Below are 18492 nucleotides of genomic sequence, written 5' to 3'. Positions count from 1 at the left end.
AGGCCACCTCAGGTTTCTCCATTGCTCAGTTCACCCTTGACTCAAGAAGAGGCGCTGGCGGTCTCAGGTTTTTCCTGGAGCCTCAGCTTTAGGGTTGAAGAGGCAACGCAGGTGCATTCTGGGTTAACCTGGCGGCTCAGTCTTAGCCTCTGTGTGTGAGCACAGTCCCTCGCTGCCCATGGGCAGGAAGAGGCACAGGCTAGCCCCGGCCACTCAGTGTTAGCCTCAGTAGAGATGCTGGCTGTCTACAATACAATACAATATATCATTATTGTCATTGTACAGGGGTACAACGAGATTGGGAATGCGCCTCCCATACGATGCAATAAATCAATTAGCTAGTTAGTATTTATTTAAACAACCCAATGAAACAAATTAGAACAGATTTAAAACAGAATAAAGTTCAAGTAGATCTGTGCCGGTTCACTGTGCGATGTGACCATCCGGCTCTGCAGGACCGGTTCATGGCAGCTATGGCCCTGGGGATGAAGCTGTTCCTGAGTCTGGAGGTGCGGGCGTAGAAGGCCTTGTATCGTCTGCCCGATGGTAGAAGTTCGAACAGACTGTTGCAGGGGTGTGAAGAGTCTTTGTGGATGCTGGTGGCTTTTCTGAGGCATCGTGTGTTGTAGATGCCTTTCAAGGCTGGTAGCTGTGTTCCGATGGCCCTCTGAGCTCTATGGACTACCCGCTGTAGAGCTTTTCTCTCTGCCTCCGTGCAGCTGAGATGCCATGTGTTAGGATGCTCTCTATGGTGCAGCGGTAGAATGTCGTCAGCAGCTGTTGGGGTAGACCAGACTTCTTCAGTGTTCTTAGGTAGAACAGTCGTTGCTGTGCCTTCTTGACCAGCGCAGCAGTGTTAGTGGACCATGTTATGTCCTCCGAAATGTGAGTGCCCAGAAACTTGAAGCTGGACACTCTCTCCACACTGTCCCCATTGATAAAGATCGGGGCGTATTCCCCGTTGTGTGACCTACGGAAGTTGATGATCAGCTCCTTGGTCTTGGTGGTATTTAGGGACAGGTTGTTATCAGAGCACCAGTCCGCCAGGTTCTGCACCTCCGCTCTGTAGTTTGTTTCATCACCGTTGGTGCTGGTGGTCTGGGGTTCGCCCCAGTGGCTCAGTCTTCCTCACCTGTGACAAGGGAACAGAGCTAGTAGGGAGGCGCCTCACTTTCTCTCTCTCTCTCTCACCTTCTCTCACCTTCTCTCTCTCACAGAGGAGTGTACAAAGGGTGGCAAGGGAGGAATGAGACCCTCTGCAGTTATGCCCTGAAAGATGATGAAAATCAGCAGTGATTTTGCAAGTTCTCTCCAGAGGATGATTGAATGATGTATATTTTGTTTAGTTTATTTAGTTTAGAGATACAGCGCGGAAACAGGCCCTTCGGCCCACCGAGTCCACGACAACCAATGGTCCCCGCACACTAACACTACACACACTAGGGACAATTTAAACATTTACCAAGCCAATTAACCCACAAATCTGTCTGTCTTTGCAGTAAGTGACCCTTCCCAAACAGTTGTGCACAATCTTTCTGTACTAAATATTCAAAGATTGTTTAAAAGAGTCAGTGCACGTCTTAATCTGTTTATGTAACAATGAGATATGTCGTTGGATTTTGACCGTTAATTTCCCTGTTAATTTTTCTCTTTCTCCTCAGTGTCGTCATCGTCTCTCACTTTGTTTCTCCATCTCTCACTCTCTTCGATGCCCTCCAACTCTTCTAACCACTCAAAATTAACCTTTTCTTCTTTGTCTCTCTAGTGCCCTCTGGTGCTCTATTGTCCTGTTTCATCAATCTGCCCACATTACCACATCATGTGTGTAGGATGGAACTGCATTTGCTAGTTTAATCCCAAAACAGACGCTAAAAGCTGGAGTAACTCAGCGGGTCAGACAGCATCTCTGGAGAAAAGGAATAGGTGACGTTTCGGGTGTCGACACAGTCTGAAGAAGGGTTGCGACCCGAAACGCCACTTAATCCTTTTCTCCAGTGATGCTGCCTGACCTGCTGAGTTACTCCTGCTTTTAATGTCTGTCTTACTACATCATGTGTATGTATATGATATGATATGATACATCCTTGTGTCTTTATCCAGAGTCACATCTGACTGATTGATGCATGTCTCAGGAACTCTTAGCATCTTTCTCTATTCCTCCCTGCTTCATGTAATAGAAATGCAGCCCCTCCTTCTCTGTTCAGCTTCTATAAAGGCTGTTAAGTTTCTTCTGAGAATCGATCTATTTAAGGATCAATCCTTTTATTAATATAACAACGTTTGTATTACGTTTGGAATGAAAGCTTTAGGAATCAGCCAATACATAAGCTGTGGCTTCAAGAACGATTAACCTCAATAAGTCTTTAACTATGGAAGTCTTCATTGTCAGGCTAAAGACAGAGGATGCATTTCATTCAGTTATAAGCTGTGAAATTTATCAAGGATATATTGGAGCTTTAGAGTGTGCAGAATAAAACTGACACAGTGTTAAATAGTAAAAATAAATGCAAGAGCTTCTATTGTATTCCCTTGAGTCTCAAAGGGTAAGAGACAATCTAGTAGTATTTTGTTTTTTAATTATTAAGGGATTTGATAGAACAGAACATTATTTTCTCTCTGGAGGGAGAATCCAGAGCAAGGGAGCACAATTGTAAAATTAGACTCAGGCTGTTAAAGAGTTAAGCTGGAAGCACACTCTCGCAAAACCTGCAACTCTCTCCCCACCACCTTTCAAGCCTGAAATCGATTGATTATGTTATATAAGGGTATCAAGGAACATGGAGTACAGGCAGTAAGATAGAGTTGAGGCACAAGTCAGAGATGATGGAATCCAATGACAGGACAGGTTCAAGAGGCAGAACGGTCTATTCCTATTCCTTTGATCAGTTCATTGATGATATGATGGAATGAGATGCTGTCTCTCAATCACGCCTGGAGTACATGAATATAACGACAGAAAGACACAGAGATATTGACTGGGACAAGCAGCATTTGTTGCAAAAATGAAACACACCATATCTCAGATTGCGAATCCTTTATCCAAAGTGGAAGAGGTTAGAGATTTAGCGAGCATCGAAACGGTAGAAAGGAGTAAAAAAAGATAGTCTGATAAAATGCAGGTTGACGGAGATCAAATAAGCAAAAGTTTAGAATGATCCTACAGCACCCCACCTGTGGGAGGGCCTAGGACTAGAGGTCACAGCCTCAGAATTAAAGGACATTCCTTTAGGAAGGAGATGAGGAGGAATTTCTTCAGTCAAAGGGTGGTGAATCTGTGGAATTCATTGCCACAGAATCCTGTGGAGGCCAAGCCAATGGATATTTTTAAGGCAGCAATAGATAGATTAGTACAGGTGTCAGGGGATATGAGGAGAAGGCAGGAGAATGAGGTTGAGAGGGAGAGATAGGTTCCTTGTATGTTTTTACATACTTGACTAATAAATTAAATACAATACAACTACAATACAATAGAATAGATCAGCCATGATTGAATGGCAGTGTAGACTTGATGGGCCGAATGGCCTAATTCTGCTCCTATCACTTATGACCTTATGAACTGTCTGGGCATTCTGAAGCCAGCTAGACTAAACATTGAACTTGACAGTTTCATAGAAACATAGAAAATAGGTGCAGGAGTAGGCCATTTGGCCCTTCGTGCCTGCACCGCCATTCAATATGATCATGGCGGATCATCCAACTCAGTATCCCGTACCTGCCTTCTCTCCATACCCCCTCATCCCTTTAGCCACAAGGGCCACATCTAACTCCCTCTTAAATATAGCCAATGAACTGGCCTCAACTACCTTCTGTGGCAGAGAATTCCACAGATTCACCACTCTCTGTGTGAAAACAAAATTTCTCATCTCGGTCCTAAAAGACTTCCCCCTTATCCTTAAACTGTGACCCCTTGTTCTGGACTTCCCCAACATCGGGAACAATCTTCCTGCATCTAGCCTGTCCAACCCCTTAAGAATTTTGTAAGTTTCTATAAGATCCCCCCTCAATCTTCTAAATTCCAGCGAGTACAAGCCGAGTCTATCCAATCTTTCTTCATATGAAAGTCCTGCCATCCCAGGAATCAATCTGGTGAACCTTCTCTGTACTCCCTCTATGGCAAGAATGTCTTTCTCAGATTAGGAGACCAAAACTGTACGCAATACTCCAGGTGTGGTCTCACCAATGCCCTGTACAACTGCAGCAGAACCTCCCTGCTCCTATACTCAAATCCCCTCGCTATGAATGCCAACATACCATTCGCTTTCTTCACTGCCTGCTGCACCTGCATGCCTACTTTCAATGACTGGTGTACCACAACACCCAGGTCTCGCTGCATCTCCCCTTCTCCTAATCGGCCACCATTCAGATAATAGTCTGCTTTCCTGTTCTTGCCACCAAAGTGGATAACCTGACATTTATCCACATTATACTGCATCTGCCATGCCTTTGCCCACTCACCTAACCTATCCAAGTCACGTTGCAGCTTCCTAGCATCCTCCTCACAGCTAACACTACCCCCTAGCTTCGTGTCATCCGCAAACTTGGAGATGTTGCATTCAATTCCCTCGTCCAAATCATTAATATATATTGTAAATAGCTGGGGTCCCAGCACTGAGCCTTGCGGTACCCCACTAGTCACTGCTTGCCATTCTGAAAAGGACCCGTTTATTCCTACTCTTTGGTTCCTGTCTGCCAGCCAGTTCTCTATCCACATCAATACAGGTAACTCACTTTCCCAGTCTTTATTAGAACCAACCATTCATGCTTTCCTTGAGGCTGGTACTAACCATTATATCTGATGAAATACTGCCTACCTACAAAATCATCCTCTCCTACCCACACTTGCTCACAGTGTTCTTATCCATAGGATGCAGATGTGACTGACAATGCTGCCATTCCTACTGTAATTGTCCCTGAATCATGACGGCAGTTACAGGTCGATCACATTGATGGATCTGGGACCACATTGAGGTCAGACTGAGTAGGGATGGCAGGAAATTATCTAGCAGTTTCAACAAAAATTGTTTAGGCCACATTTTAGTTTATAGACAATAGACAACAGACAATAGACAATAGACAATAGGTGCAGGAGTAGGCCATTCGGCCCTTCGAGCCAGCACCGCCATTCAATGTGATCGTGGCTGATCATTCTCAATTAGTACCAGTTTAGTTTAGTTTGGAGGTACAGCACGGAAACAGGCCCTTCGGCCCACCGAGTCCACACTGACCAGCAATCCCTGCACATTAGCACTATCCTACACTCACTAAAGACTATTTTTTTTAACATTTACCAAGCCAATTAACCTACATACCGGTACGTCTTTGGAGTGTGGGAGGAAACCGAAGATCTCGGAGAAAACCTTGGAGGTCATGGGAAGAACATACAAACTCCGTACAGACAGCGCCAATATTCGGGATCAAACCCGGTTCTCCGGCGCTATATTCGCTGTAAGGCAGCAACTCTACCGCTGCACCACCGTGCCGCTCAATTTGGCATATTGCATACAGTTTCGGTCAGCCCATTACAGGAAGAAAGTGGTTTTGGAGAAGGTGCAGAAGAGGGTATTAGCTATAAGAGGGAAGTTCGACATATGTGAATTGTTTTCTCTGGAGCTGAGAGGCCGAGGAGAAATGTATAGAAACCTTAAAGAAATGTATAACAATTGGAGAAACTCCAACATCAAAAACTACCTGCAATAGATAAAGATAAGAGATAACAGATCAGATCAAGGTTTTGCAGTTCTACTGTACCTGGTCGTGGAAGGTTAATTAATTAGTTTGTTTCATTTATTGTTATTGTCACATGTACCAAGGTATGGTGAAAAGATTATGTTGCATGCTATTCAGTCAAAGAAAATACTATACATGATTATAATCAAGCTGTACAGAAAGTATAGATAAAGCATAAAGGATGCAACATTTCGTGCAAGATAAAGTCCATTAAAGTCCGATTAGAGATAGTTCAAAGGTCTCCCATGAATAGTGTAGGAAAAGGGTCTCGACCCGAAACGTCACCCATTCCTTCTCTCCAAAGATGCTGCCTGACCCACTGAGTCACTCCAGCTTTTTGTGTCTGGCTCCAATGAATAGATGAGAGGTCAGGACCGCACTCTGGCTGGTGAGAGGCCTGATAACAGATGGGAAGAAACTGTCTTTAAATCTGGAAGTCAGTGTTTTCAAACTTCTGTACCTCGTGCCTGGTGGCAGAGGGGAGGAGGGGGAATGACCCGGATGAGACTGGTGTTTTCCCAGAGCTTTCTGCTTATTCAGATTTCGAGATTCTTCTGGGGTTTTTTTGATTTCCAAGTTATCTATTATGCTATTGGTGGGATTTCACTGTGTGAAACATAGGCTGGCACATTCACGTGCTGAGAATGGCTCAGTAAAATGAGGAGCTTCAAAAAGGGCTTTCTGGAAATACCAATACCTTTAACGAAGCAACAGGTTAATCATTCGCCTTTGCTTTCTATTCTCCAGGTGGAAGATAGGAGGTGGAAAATAACCAATTGGCCCGTGTCCTGAAGATGACGAAGAAACGCATTCACCTCTGACGATTATTTTGCATTTGGTCTTTGGGGTTATCATGAGGATTATCCTATAAAGGTTGCAATTAATTAAATGATAAAATTACTGATGAACACAGTATATATGCATGGATGCCCTGTAAGAGCCGAAGAACACAATTTAATTGTACTTTAAATTATGAAATATAACCCTAAAGACCTTTGTCAGAAAATAACTGCAGATGCTGGTACAAATCGAAGGTATTTATTCACAAAATGCTGGAGTAACTCAACGGGTCAGGCAGCATCTCAGGAGAGAAGGAATGGGCGACGTTTCAGGTCGAGACCCTTCTTCAGTCTGAAGAAGGGTCTCGACCCGAAACGTCGCCCATTCCTTCTCTCCTGAGATGCTGCCTGACCTGCTGAGTTACTCCAGCATGTTGTGAATAAATACCCTAAAGACCTTTGTTCGGTCTGTACCCTCAGCCCATGCCTAGAGCTACACATAGCCTCTCAAATTATTTGATATTGATTCTTACTCAATTTAAAATCTTCTTTTCTTGTATAAATTAGTTGGTTTATTGATGTAGGTGTAACTTCAGACTGCCATGGAACTCATTATTTCCTGCTGTGAAGTTCTCTCCCCTCGGGTCTAGTTTAACAAAGGGCACTCAGTCAGGTGAAATTGGATGCCTTCGTTCAGGAACCAGCACTCTATTCCCCCCAGACCATCTGTAGTTTAATTGTTCTTCAATTAGTTCCTTTACACTTTACTTGCAGCCTCTATTCAGCACCAGTGCATCCATGTTGTTTGTCTGCAGCTTGCTATGTTTCTGTTGTGTATCCATGCACGTGCATTGTGCATGCCTGCGTGTGCTTGTCTGCGTATACATGTATACCCATGTGCCCTCACCAAGGTGGCTGAGCACTTCAACAACCTGATCTCCCGGTGGCTGAGCACCTCAACTCCCCTTCCCACTCCCAGTCTGACCTTTCTGTCATGGGCCTCCTCCAGTGTCATAGTGAGGCCCACCGGAAATTGGAGGAACAGTACCTCATATTTCGCCTGGGCAGCTTGCAGCCCAGCGGTATGAACATCGACTTCTCCAACTTTAGATAGTTCCTCTGTCCCTCTCTTCCCCTCCCCCTTCCCAGTTCTCCCTCTATCTTCCTGTCTCCACCTATATCCTTCCTTTGTCCCGCCCCCCTGACATCAGTTTGAAGAAGGGTCTCGACCCGAAAAGTCTCCCATTCCTTCTCTCCTGAGATGCTGCCTGATCTGCTGAGTTACTCCAGCATTTTGTGAATAAATGCCCTCAGCAAGGTATACATGTATACATGTATACACCGATCAGCCAAAACATTAAGACCTGATGAGCCACAACATTATGATCATCTGCCTAATATGCTGTTAGTCCTCCGTGTGCAGCCCCATATGCAACAGGGTGCGATGCACTGTGTATTGTGACACATTCCTCCCGTGACCACCATTAACATTTTCCGTGACTTGTGCCACAGTCGACCTTCTGTCGGTTCGGACCAGACGGGATAGCCTTCGTTGCCCTCGCGCATCGATGAGCCTTGGGCGCCCAACACCCTGTCGCCGGTTTGTGGTTTGTCCCTCCTCGGACCACTGTCGGTAGGTACTCACCACTGCTGACCAGGAGCACCCCACAAGCCTTGCCGTTTCAGAGATGCTCTGACCCAGTCGTCTGGCCATAACAATTTGGCCCTTGTCAAAGTCGCTCAGGTCTTTACTCCTGCCCATTTCTCCTGCATCCAGCACATCAACTTCAAGAACTGACTGTTCACTTGCTGCCTAATATATCACACCCCTTGATAGGTGCCATTGTAACAAGATGATCAATGTTATTCACTTCGCCTGTCAGTGGTCATAATGTTTTGGCTGATGTTCTTGCAAGCATGAGCTGTGTTTTCTGAGTGTGTGTATATGGCTTTGCATGTTTACATATATGCGCTTGCGTGAGATGTACATATCAGCCTCATTTCTTTGCATATATTTCATTTGTTCTATATCTCTACATCACCGTCTATTACCTCTCGTTTCCCTTTCCCCTGACTCTCAGTCTGAAGAATGGTATCGGCCCGAAACGTCACCTATTCCTTTTCTCCAGTGATGTTGTCTGACCGGCTGATTTACCCCAGCATTTTGTGTCTATCTTTGGTCTCAGATGAGGTAGGGAAGATATCTGAAAGTGGTTTTCCCACCTCGTACCATCCATTGCTTATCTCTCAGTTTAAGTATATTCCAGTCACAGATGAAGAATGATGACTGAGGTACATCTCAGCAGGCAGGCAATCTCCATACAATTGCACTCAAATCCTCTGTTCATAGTTTAGCCCGTTTTCACTCAGCTCAAACATTGCTCGTCCTCCTGAGCAGTGATCCCCAGACCTGTGAACAGTGCACAACTTAGGACATCGCCAATCTGTGCACACTTCCTTTCTTGTTGTTAAATAGATTGGTTCAGGGAAACATGGAATTCCTCAATGACAGTAGAAGATTATGTGAGTTGTGTAAATTGGACTGGAAAAAAGAAAGGAACCATCTGATGTTGTGAGCGCACTTCTTGAATGTGAAGGGAGGCCAATGCCCAACCAGTTTGTTCTGGTGCCACTATATGCCACACCACTACTGGGAAAGAGCTGAGTCGTTCTACTGGTGACATTAACCAATGTCTACCCTCACCCAACACCAGTAAAACATGGGCTTTACCCTGTCCTTCCCCTCTCCCAGCTTGCTTTCCCCCTCCCCCCCTACATCCACCACCACAACCAGGACTTCAGATGGTTGTGGAAAAACCGAGTTGCACCATTTTAAGGCACAATGGGAGGATATTTGGTCCTTCGTACCACCACACTCTTTGGAAGAACTGTCCCAACTTCCTCTCTTCTGCCTCTCTCCTGGTAATCCTGAACATTGATAGGACCCCCTGTAAGAATAGGCACCATCGGGAGAGACAGGGAGAGCGGCAAACATGTCACATCTCGATCCGAAACGTCACCCGTACCTTCCCTCCAGAGATGCTGCCTGTCCCGCTGAGTTACTCCAGCTTTCTGTGTCTATATTCTGTCATATCAGGTACTGGACACTGGAAGCAGCGGAGAACTCCGCAGTCAAAGCTTCAACTTGTAAAACCACAATAAAAGGCCAGGCAATGCAACTTGCCGGTGTGAGAGAGACTGTCAATGAGACGGAAGCAGCTGTCAACTGTCCACAGTGACTGAAAGGTTCAATTCTACTCTACAAACACCACATGCTCTGAGGCAAAGCTGCCTCATTTCAAATCTCAGTTTACACAAGACAATTTGTCGAACACATCGCAACAGATTTCTTGCCAGAACTTGCAGGTCCGGGAATTCTTTGTTTCATGTCATGCCTTGTTATGCACTGTGGAAGATCAATGTTTCATGCTCACAATCTAACAGGCCTGTTTTACAAGAGTATCGAACCTCTGCAACAAAAAAAAACAGTGTCTTGACTGGCAGTGGAGTTTGTGTTCTGCGACTTCTATCAGTTTAGGTTTAAAAATCTGGTTGCAACTATTTTCTGAACTCAGACTATTTCTTCAAAGCATTCTGATCTTAAAATCCAACAACACAATAACGTCTTTATACACCTCCTTAATATATAAACTGATGTTTATAACGATGGATCATCAATTAAAAGTTTCAGTTTCAGTTTAGTTTATTGTCACGCGTACCGAGCGAGGTACAATGAGAAGCTTTTGTAGCGTGCTATCCAGTCAGTGGAAAGACAATACATGATTACAATCGAGCCATTCACAGTGTAAAGATACATGATGAGGGAACAACGTTTAGTGCAAGATAAAGCCAGTAAAGTCCGATCAAAGATAGTCCGAGGGTCACCAATGAGGTACATAACAGTTCAGCACTGCTCTCCAGTTGTGCTCGGATTTAGATTTAGAGATACAGCGCGGAAACGGGCCCTTCGGCCCACTGAGTCCGTGCCGCCCAGCGATCCCCGCACATTAACACTATCCTACACACACTAGGGACAATTTTTACATTTGCCCAGTCAATTAACCTACATACCTGTACATCTTGGGAGTGTGGGAGGAAACCGAAGATCTCGGAGAAAACCCATGCAGGTCACGGGGAGAACGCACAGACTCCGTACAGACGGCGCCCGTAGTCAGGATCGAACCTGATTCTCCGGTGCTGCATTCGCTGTAAGGCGGCAACTCTACCGCTGCGCCACCGTGCCGCCGTTCATTACACTTCTTCTACAGCGAGTGTACAATGTTTCAGTAAGGGAAACAAAAAGGTTTACAACAGTACAACAAATTATGATCAGCCATGATCAGAATGGTTCAGTTGCCTGATAACAGCTGGGAAGAAACTGCCCCTGAATCTGGAGGTGTGCATTTTCACATTTCTGTACCTTTTGCCTGATGGGAGAGGGGAGAAGAGGGAGTGGCCGGGGTGCGACTTGTCCTTAGTTATGCTGCTGGCCTTGCCGAGGTATAAACGGAGTCGATGGAAGGGAGGTTGGTTTGTGTGATGGCCTGGGCGGCATCCAGTTGATGCTAAACTAGGTAAAGTGATGTAAGGAGCCGTGCCCAACACTGCTAAAGTGCTTTGTTTGAGTAGCATTTTAAAGGAAAGAAGTAGTGATAAGAATGAAGGATAGGAGAGTGAAGATTAGACAAGCAGTGCCACTGTCAGTGACAAGTACCAATTCTCTTAGGCCCACCATGGCTGACCATGGGTGATGCATCCTAGTTGGCCGAAAGCAATAAACAGCAGCAGGTGAGAGGGTAGGGAACCCCATGGTGAGTGCGGGCGTGCTGTCGGTGGAGGCAGCCCACAGAAAGCGCAGTTCCCAGGGGCTACAACGTGAGCCGCAACAACGGCCATGTCACTGGGCCGTGCGCTGGGTGAGGGGCTCGCTGAGAGTGGGAATGGAAGACGGGGCTCTAAATGACCGGGGAGACGGTGGGAGCCGGGGATGGGTCAGCAGGTCCAACAACTGTATCCAAAATCCATGATAAGGGGGTGCGTTAAAACACAGGGTGTACAGTTTATATAAGCAACATCATACTTCAATAAAATAATGTAAGAACAGGGGATTACACAAGTTTCCAGTATCGGCTTGTAACCTGCAGCTTTCAAATTAAAAAAATATATAGGGTCTTAATTTGGCCTTAAGATCCCGTTATCCTTTGCTGGCACTGGGTTGGAGTTGTAGGAGTCAGCCTGATCTGACGGTACAGTCAGTATCCTCCAACGCTGCCCCACTCTGCTCTCCACATTCAGATCATTAATTGCATTGAATTGCATTGAATTGAATTGCATTGATTTAAATTGAATTGAATTGCATTGAATTGAATTGCATTGAATTGAATTGAATTGAATTGAATTGAATTGAATTGAATTGAATTGAATTGAATTGAATTGAATTGAATTGAATTGAATTGAATTGAATTGAATTGAATTGAATTGAATTGAATACAATTCAATTCAATTCAATTCAATTCAATACAATTCAATTCAATTCAATTCAATTCAATTCAATTCAATACAATTCAATTCAATTCAATTCAATTCAATTCAATTCAATTCAATTCAATTCAATTCAATTCAATTCAATTCAATTCAATTCAATTCAATTCAATTCAATACTTTATTGTCACAAGTCACAAGTCACTGTGAAGTTCTTTGCTTGCATACCTTGCCTGAAGAAGGGTCTCGACCCGAAACATCACCCATTCCTTCTCTCCCGAGATGCTGCCCGACCTGTTGAGTTACTCCAGCACTTTGTGAATAAATACCTTCGATTTGTGCCAGCATCTGCAGTTATTTTCTTATCTTACAGAGCCAGCATACATTTCCCCGGCCACATTGCAGTCCTGAGTTCAGCAAGGAAGATGTTTACTTTAAAGTTGTTCAAGCTACTGGAACAATGATTTTTTTAAAGCAGCAAACTGCTGGAGGAACTCAGCAGGTCAGGAATATCTCTGGAGAGAAACGAAAAGACAATATTTTCAGTCAGCACCATTTCCATTTTTTCATTCCCTTCCACAGATGCTGCCTGAGACACTGAGTTCTTCCAGTAGTTTGTTTATTGCTCAACATTCCAGCATGACACTAGTGCCTACATTACCTCAAGGGAGATAAGTTACAGAGCGTGGAAATCATGCTTCTGTTTTACAAACACAATCAACTGCTTTCAATTCTAATCGGCTGATCGCCCGAAGGGTGACATTGATCTTTCAGCCAGTTTGCCACCTATATCACCAGAATATGACACCACACCTGGAGCACTGTGTGCAGTTTTGGTCTCCAAATTTGAGGAAGGACATTCTTGCTATTGACAGAGTGCAGCGTAGGTTCACCAGGTTAATTCCCGGGATGGCGGGACTGTCATGTGTTAAAAGAATGGAGCAACTGGGCGAATATACACTGGAATTTAGAAGTATGAGAGGGGAACTTATTGAAACATATAAGATTATTAAGGGATTGGACACGCTAGAGGCAGGAAACATGTCCTTGATGTTGGGGGAATCCAGAACTAGGGGCCACAGTTTAAGAATAAGGGGTAGGCCATTTAGAATGGAGATAAGGAAAAACTTTTTCAGTCAGAGAGTTGTGAATCTATGGAATTCTCTGCCTCAGAAGGCAGTGGAGGCCAATTCTCTGGATGCTTTCAAAAGAGTTAGATAGAGCTCTTAATGAAAGCGGAGTCAAGGGATATGGGGAGAAGGCAGGAACATGGTACTGATTGTGGATGATCAGCCATGATCACATTGAATGGCGGTGCTGGCTCGAAGGGCCGAATGGCCTAGCCCTGCACCTATTGTCTATTGGTCTATTGTCTATTATCTATAATATATATTTTTTTTAAAGGGTTAAATTGTGAGAATAGATCGTATAAAGTCGGCTTGTAATCCTTCAAATTTGCAAAATTGAGGAGATACTTGAAGAACAATAAATAGACACAAAAAGCAGGAGTAACTCAGCGGGTCAGACAGCATCTCTGAAGAAAAAGAATAGGTGACGTTTCGGGCCGAGACCCTTCTTCAGACTAAGAGTCAGGGGAAAGGGAAACGAGAGATACAGACGGTGATATACAGAGATATAGAAGAAATGAATGAAATATATGCAAAAAAGTAACGATGACAAAGGAGACAGGCCATTGTTAGCTGTGATCGAGGTGAAAACAAGTTACAGACAATGAGACTCAACAAGACAACTTTGAAGCTGGGACGGCTTGGGTCGGGAGGGGTCATGACAGAAGAGTTACAAGGGCTACTTGAAGTTGGAGAAATCAATATTCCTATATTGATATTGATATTGATATTGATATTGGTATTGATATTGATGTTGATGTTGATGTTGATATTGATGTTGATATTGATATTGATATTGATATTGATATTGATATTGATATTGATATTGATATTGATATTGATATTGATATTGATATTGATATTGATATTGATGTTGATATTGATATTGATGTTGATGTTGATGTTGATGTTGATGTTGATGTTGATATTGATATTGATGTTGATATTGATATTGATATTGATATTGATATTGATATTGATATTGGTATTGATATTGATGTTGATGTTGATATTGATGTTGATATTGATATTGATATTGATATTGATATTGATATTGATATTGATATTGATATTGATATTGATATTGATATTGATATTGATGTTGATATTGATATTGATGTTGATGTTGATGTTGATGTTGATGTTGATGTTGATATTGATATTGATATTGATATTGATATTGATGTTGATATTGATATTGATATTGATATTGATATTGATATTGATTTGATATTGATGTTGATATTGATATTGATATTGATATTGATATTGATATTGATATTGATATTGATATTGATATTGATATTGATATTGATATTGATATTGATGTTGATATTGATATTGATATTGATATTGATTTGATATTTATTCACAAAATGCTGGAGTAACTCAGCAGGTCAGGCAGCATCTCAGGAGAGAAGGAATGGGTGACGTTTCGGGTCGAGACCCTTCTTCAGACTGATGTCAGATATTGATAGACTGTTCCTTCTATTGAGTTTAATCCAGACTTGGAGCCCTTCCATCATCTTACATATCCAGTCCCTCGACCACAGGTACACAATGTGCTCCACTGGTACTTACGATTATTTTGACAGCAACTCCCAAACCTAAGATCTTACCATCTCAGGACAAGGGTATTAGGCCACCTGCAGATCAAACATCATGCTGACTTGCAAATATTCCGTCCTTGTTTCATTGCCGTTGCTAAAAACTCTGGAAGTGCGTGTGGAGTAGCCGTCTCCACACATGGTTATCACTCAGCAGCTGAATAAGATGGCCCTCCACCAAACACGCACGAACAATTGTGTTTGCTGCCCGTTCCACTGACGTCCGACCAATGTGAATGATCAGTTTCGAAAACTGGAAGGCAACATAAATCAGAGCTAAGGAAAGACACAAAGCGCTGGAGTAACTCAGAGGGTCAGGTAGCATCTTTAAGGAACATGGGCAGACAATGTTTCAGGTCGGGATCCACCTTCAGGCTCATTGTGGTTGGGTGTGGGGGGTGAGGGGTGGCGATGAAAAGCAGGAAGAGCTGTGGGGTGGGTTTGTCCTATGTTTCCCTGAGATGCTGCCTGACCCGTTGAGTTACTCCTGCACATTGTGTTGGTTTTTGTAAACCAGCATCTGCAGTTCCCTTTTTCTACACAAGTGAGACCTAAGCTATTTCGCAGTAAAATTAAGGAAGTGTTTTTTCTTCCGGTAGAAATCTGAAACTCCCTTTCCTAGATGACTGTGATGCTTATGTGCTGGTGGAGTGGGGGAGGGGGGGGGGGAGGTGAGAGTGGGGGGGTTTGAGCGGGTTGGTGGGGAGGGGGATTACAGGTTGTGAAATATTGGTCGAGGTGGTTGAGGATGGATAAGTGGAAAAGACCATCCAGGCTGAAACACAGCAAAATATTGAGGAAGGCTTTGATGATTTGACAATGTCATAGTTTACTTTCTTAACTGCATTTCCTGTAAATTAGGATTTTAGAATCAGGAAACTTCATTAGACTAAAAATTCAGGTTTGTAAAAGTGGTCTCTATATTTTACTGTATGAGAACCTTCCATTGAACATAGATCGGCACGGTGGCGCAGCGGTAGAGTTGCTGCCTCACAGCGCCAGACACCCGAGTTTGATTCTGACCACGGGTGTTGTCTGTACGGAGTTTGTACGTTCGCCCCGTGACCTGCGTGGGTTTTCTCCGAAATCGTCGGTTTCCTCCCACACTCCAAAGACGTGCGGAGGTTTGGAGGTTAGTTGGCTTGGTATAAGTGTAAATTGTCCCGAGTGTGTGTAGAATATGTTAGTGTGCGGGGATCGCTGGTCGGCGCGGACACGGTGGGCCGAAGGGCCTGTTTCCGTGCTGTATCTCTAAACTAAACAACATTACAGCATGGGAGCAGGCCCTTTAGTCCACAATGTCTGTGCCAAAATAAAATAATCTCATCTGCCTGGACATAATCCATAACCCCCCCCATTTCCTACATATCCATTTGGCTACCTAAAAGCCTTCATCTGAACACCATTATTGCCACCATCTCAGAGTGCTATAAACATATTTTGATTACTTGATAAGGTTTGGCAACAATAATAATGTTTATTTTTAATTATTTTACTCTAAAAGCTAATAACCCATTGAAAAATCGAAGCAAATGTGTTCGTAATTAGATGTTAATGGCAGTTTCTGCCGTGTCATGTTTAGTGTGGTCAGCATGTGGCTACACCCATCTAGAATTGTGGTCAGAACCTTTTGTTACCTTCCATTTGTTACATTCTTCCACACTTGACTACCACACAGATCTACCGAATGCAACTCTTGCTCTGCAAATGCTGGAAAAACGGAAATAAACACAAAAAATGTTGGAAACACTCAGCAGGTCAGGCAGCATCTGTGGAAAAAGAGAAAACATTGATGTTTCAGGTGCAGGACTCTTCATCAGAAATGGAAAGTAATACATTTTTGATAGAAGATAGACACAAAATGCGGGACGGGCAGCATCTCTGGAGAGAAGGAATGGGTGACGTTTCGGGTCGAGACCCTTCTTCAGACTAAAGTCAGGGGAGAGGGAAACACCGAGATAAGGAAGTGTAAGGTGGGAACACAGGACATCAAAGGGGATGCATTTCAACAAAAATGTGGAAGAGATCATTGTTAGCTAGAAGAACGTGACAAGGAAGCATACGGAGAAAAAAACATTTAATCAGGAGGACAGTCAGACTGGTCAGAGAACAAGGAAGGGGAGGGATGGAGAGAGAGAAGGAAAGCACGATTGAATTGAATTGATTGACAGATACAGCATGAAAATAGATTTCGGCCCACCGAGTTCATGCCAACTTGTCCACACTAGTTTTAAGTTATTCCTCTTGTGCATCTAATCCCTACAGACTTTGTCACAGAGGCCAGTTGACGTGCAAACCGTCACATCTTTGGGATGTGGAGGAATGGATAGAACAATTGAAAATTGTTCCGGCGGAAACTCGTGGTCTCAGGGAGAACGTGCAAACGCCACACAGACAGCACCCGAGGTCAGAACCAATCCCGGGTCTTTAGATTAGTTTAGTTTAGTTTAGAGATACGGCGCGGAAACAGGCCCTTCGGCCCACCAAGTCCGCATCGACCAGCGATCCCCGCACATTAACACTATCCTACACACACTAGGGACAAGTGTACATTCATACCAAGCCAACTAACCTACAAACCTGTACGTCTTTGGAGTGTGGGAGGAAACCGAAGATCTCGGAGAAAACGCATGCAGGTCACAGGGACTCCATGCAGACAAGCACCAGTAGTCAGGATCGATCCCAGGTTTCTGCTGCTGTAAGACAGTAGATCTACTTGCCACCCCTTTGGCATTGCTAGGCAGTAGTTCTACCAGCTGTGCCTGATGAGTGAGTGAAGGATAGAAGAAGGGATGGATAGAAAAAAGGGAAATATCTCTGAAAGGATGAGACTGGATGACTTAAGGTGGCAGAAGAATAAGTAGCTAAAATTTGATTTATTTCCTTTGCCCATGTAATGTGTTGCTAATGGTAAGGCTGTGGAACATTGACTAGTAAAGAAGAATACTTTTTTTTTAAATTTGGGAGGTTAGGAAACATTAGTAAGAGGAAGATGCGTCGGAAAAGAAACTGCAGATGAATGTCATCGTACATGAAGCACAGACGGTGAACACGCATAAAGGGGAGGCCATTTAAAACTGAGGTGAGAAGGAACTTTTTCACCCAGAGAGTTGTCCATTTGTGGAATTCTCTGCCACAGAGGGCAGTGGAGGCCAAATCACTTGATGAATTTAAGATAGAGTTAGAGTTAGTCTCTGGGGGCGAGTGGAATCAAGAGATATGGGGAGAGGTTGGGCACAGGTTGCTGATTGTGGATGATCAGCCATGACCACAATGAATGGCGGTGCTGGCTCGATGGGCCGAATGGCCTCCTCCTGCACCTATTTTCTATGTTTCTATGTTTCTATGCAAACACGGCAAATGATTAAAAGTATGAGACACATTAACCAAGAAGTGTAAAAGGAAGCAAGTCTTGCTGTATTTATGTACAACTTTGACTAGGACACATCTGAAAAATTATATACAGTAAATGAAAAACAAAATTCTGCAAAGCTGGAAATCTGAAATTAATGCAGAAAACACTGTCACTGCTCAGAATTTGTGGGGAGTGAAATAGAGTTAATATTTCAGATCAATGACCTTTTATCAGTAATATTTTTAAAAAATATGATCTTAACTTAAAAGAGGATCTACTTGCCTGGATATATGTGCCACAAACATTCAGGAGAGAGGAGGAGAGAGTGGTTAGAATGAAACTATTCGCTACAGATTCGGTGAATGAGAAAAACGAGCGGGTGATTGCTCAGAGACTGTTTCAAGACCGATAAATCA

At 43.6% G+C, this 18492-nt stretch overlaps 1 protein-coding gene across 2 annotated transcripts in view; it reads right to left on the bottom strand.

Moving 5' to 3' along the window:
* Nucleotides 1–552: 552 nt before the first annotated feature.
* Nucleotides 553–18492, bottom strand: part of LOC144605267 (uncharacterized) — a 77139-nt gene continuing 59199 nt past the window's right edge. The window contains exon 3 of one of the 2 annotated variants that reach the window (XR_013548833.1): nucleotides 553–1132. The gene's annotated coding sequence lies outside the window, so the exon portion shown is untranslated. Of the gene's footprint in view, nucleotides 1133–16421; nucleotides 16491–18492 lie in introns of those variants that run through there. The other variant, XM_078420363.1, reaches the window with a different exon arrangement.

The sequence above is a fragment of the Rhinoraja longicauda genome, chromosome 24 (assembly GCF_053455715.1).
Source record: "Rhinoraja longicauda isolate Sanriku21f chromosome 24, sRhiLon1.1, whole genome shotgun sequence".
Taxonomy (NCBI): domain Eukaryota; kingdom Metazoa; phylum Chordata; class Chondrichthyes; order Rajiformes; family Arhynchobatidae; genus Rhinoraja; species Rhinoraja longicauda.
This window is presented reverse-complemented; position numbering and strand designations above follow the sequence as displayed.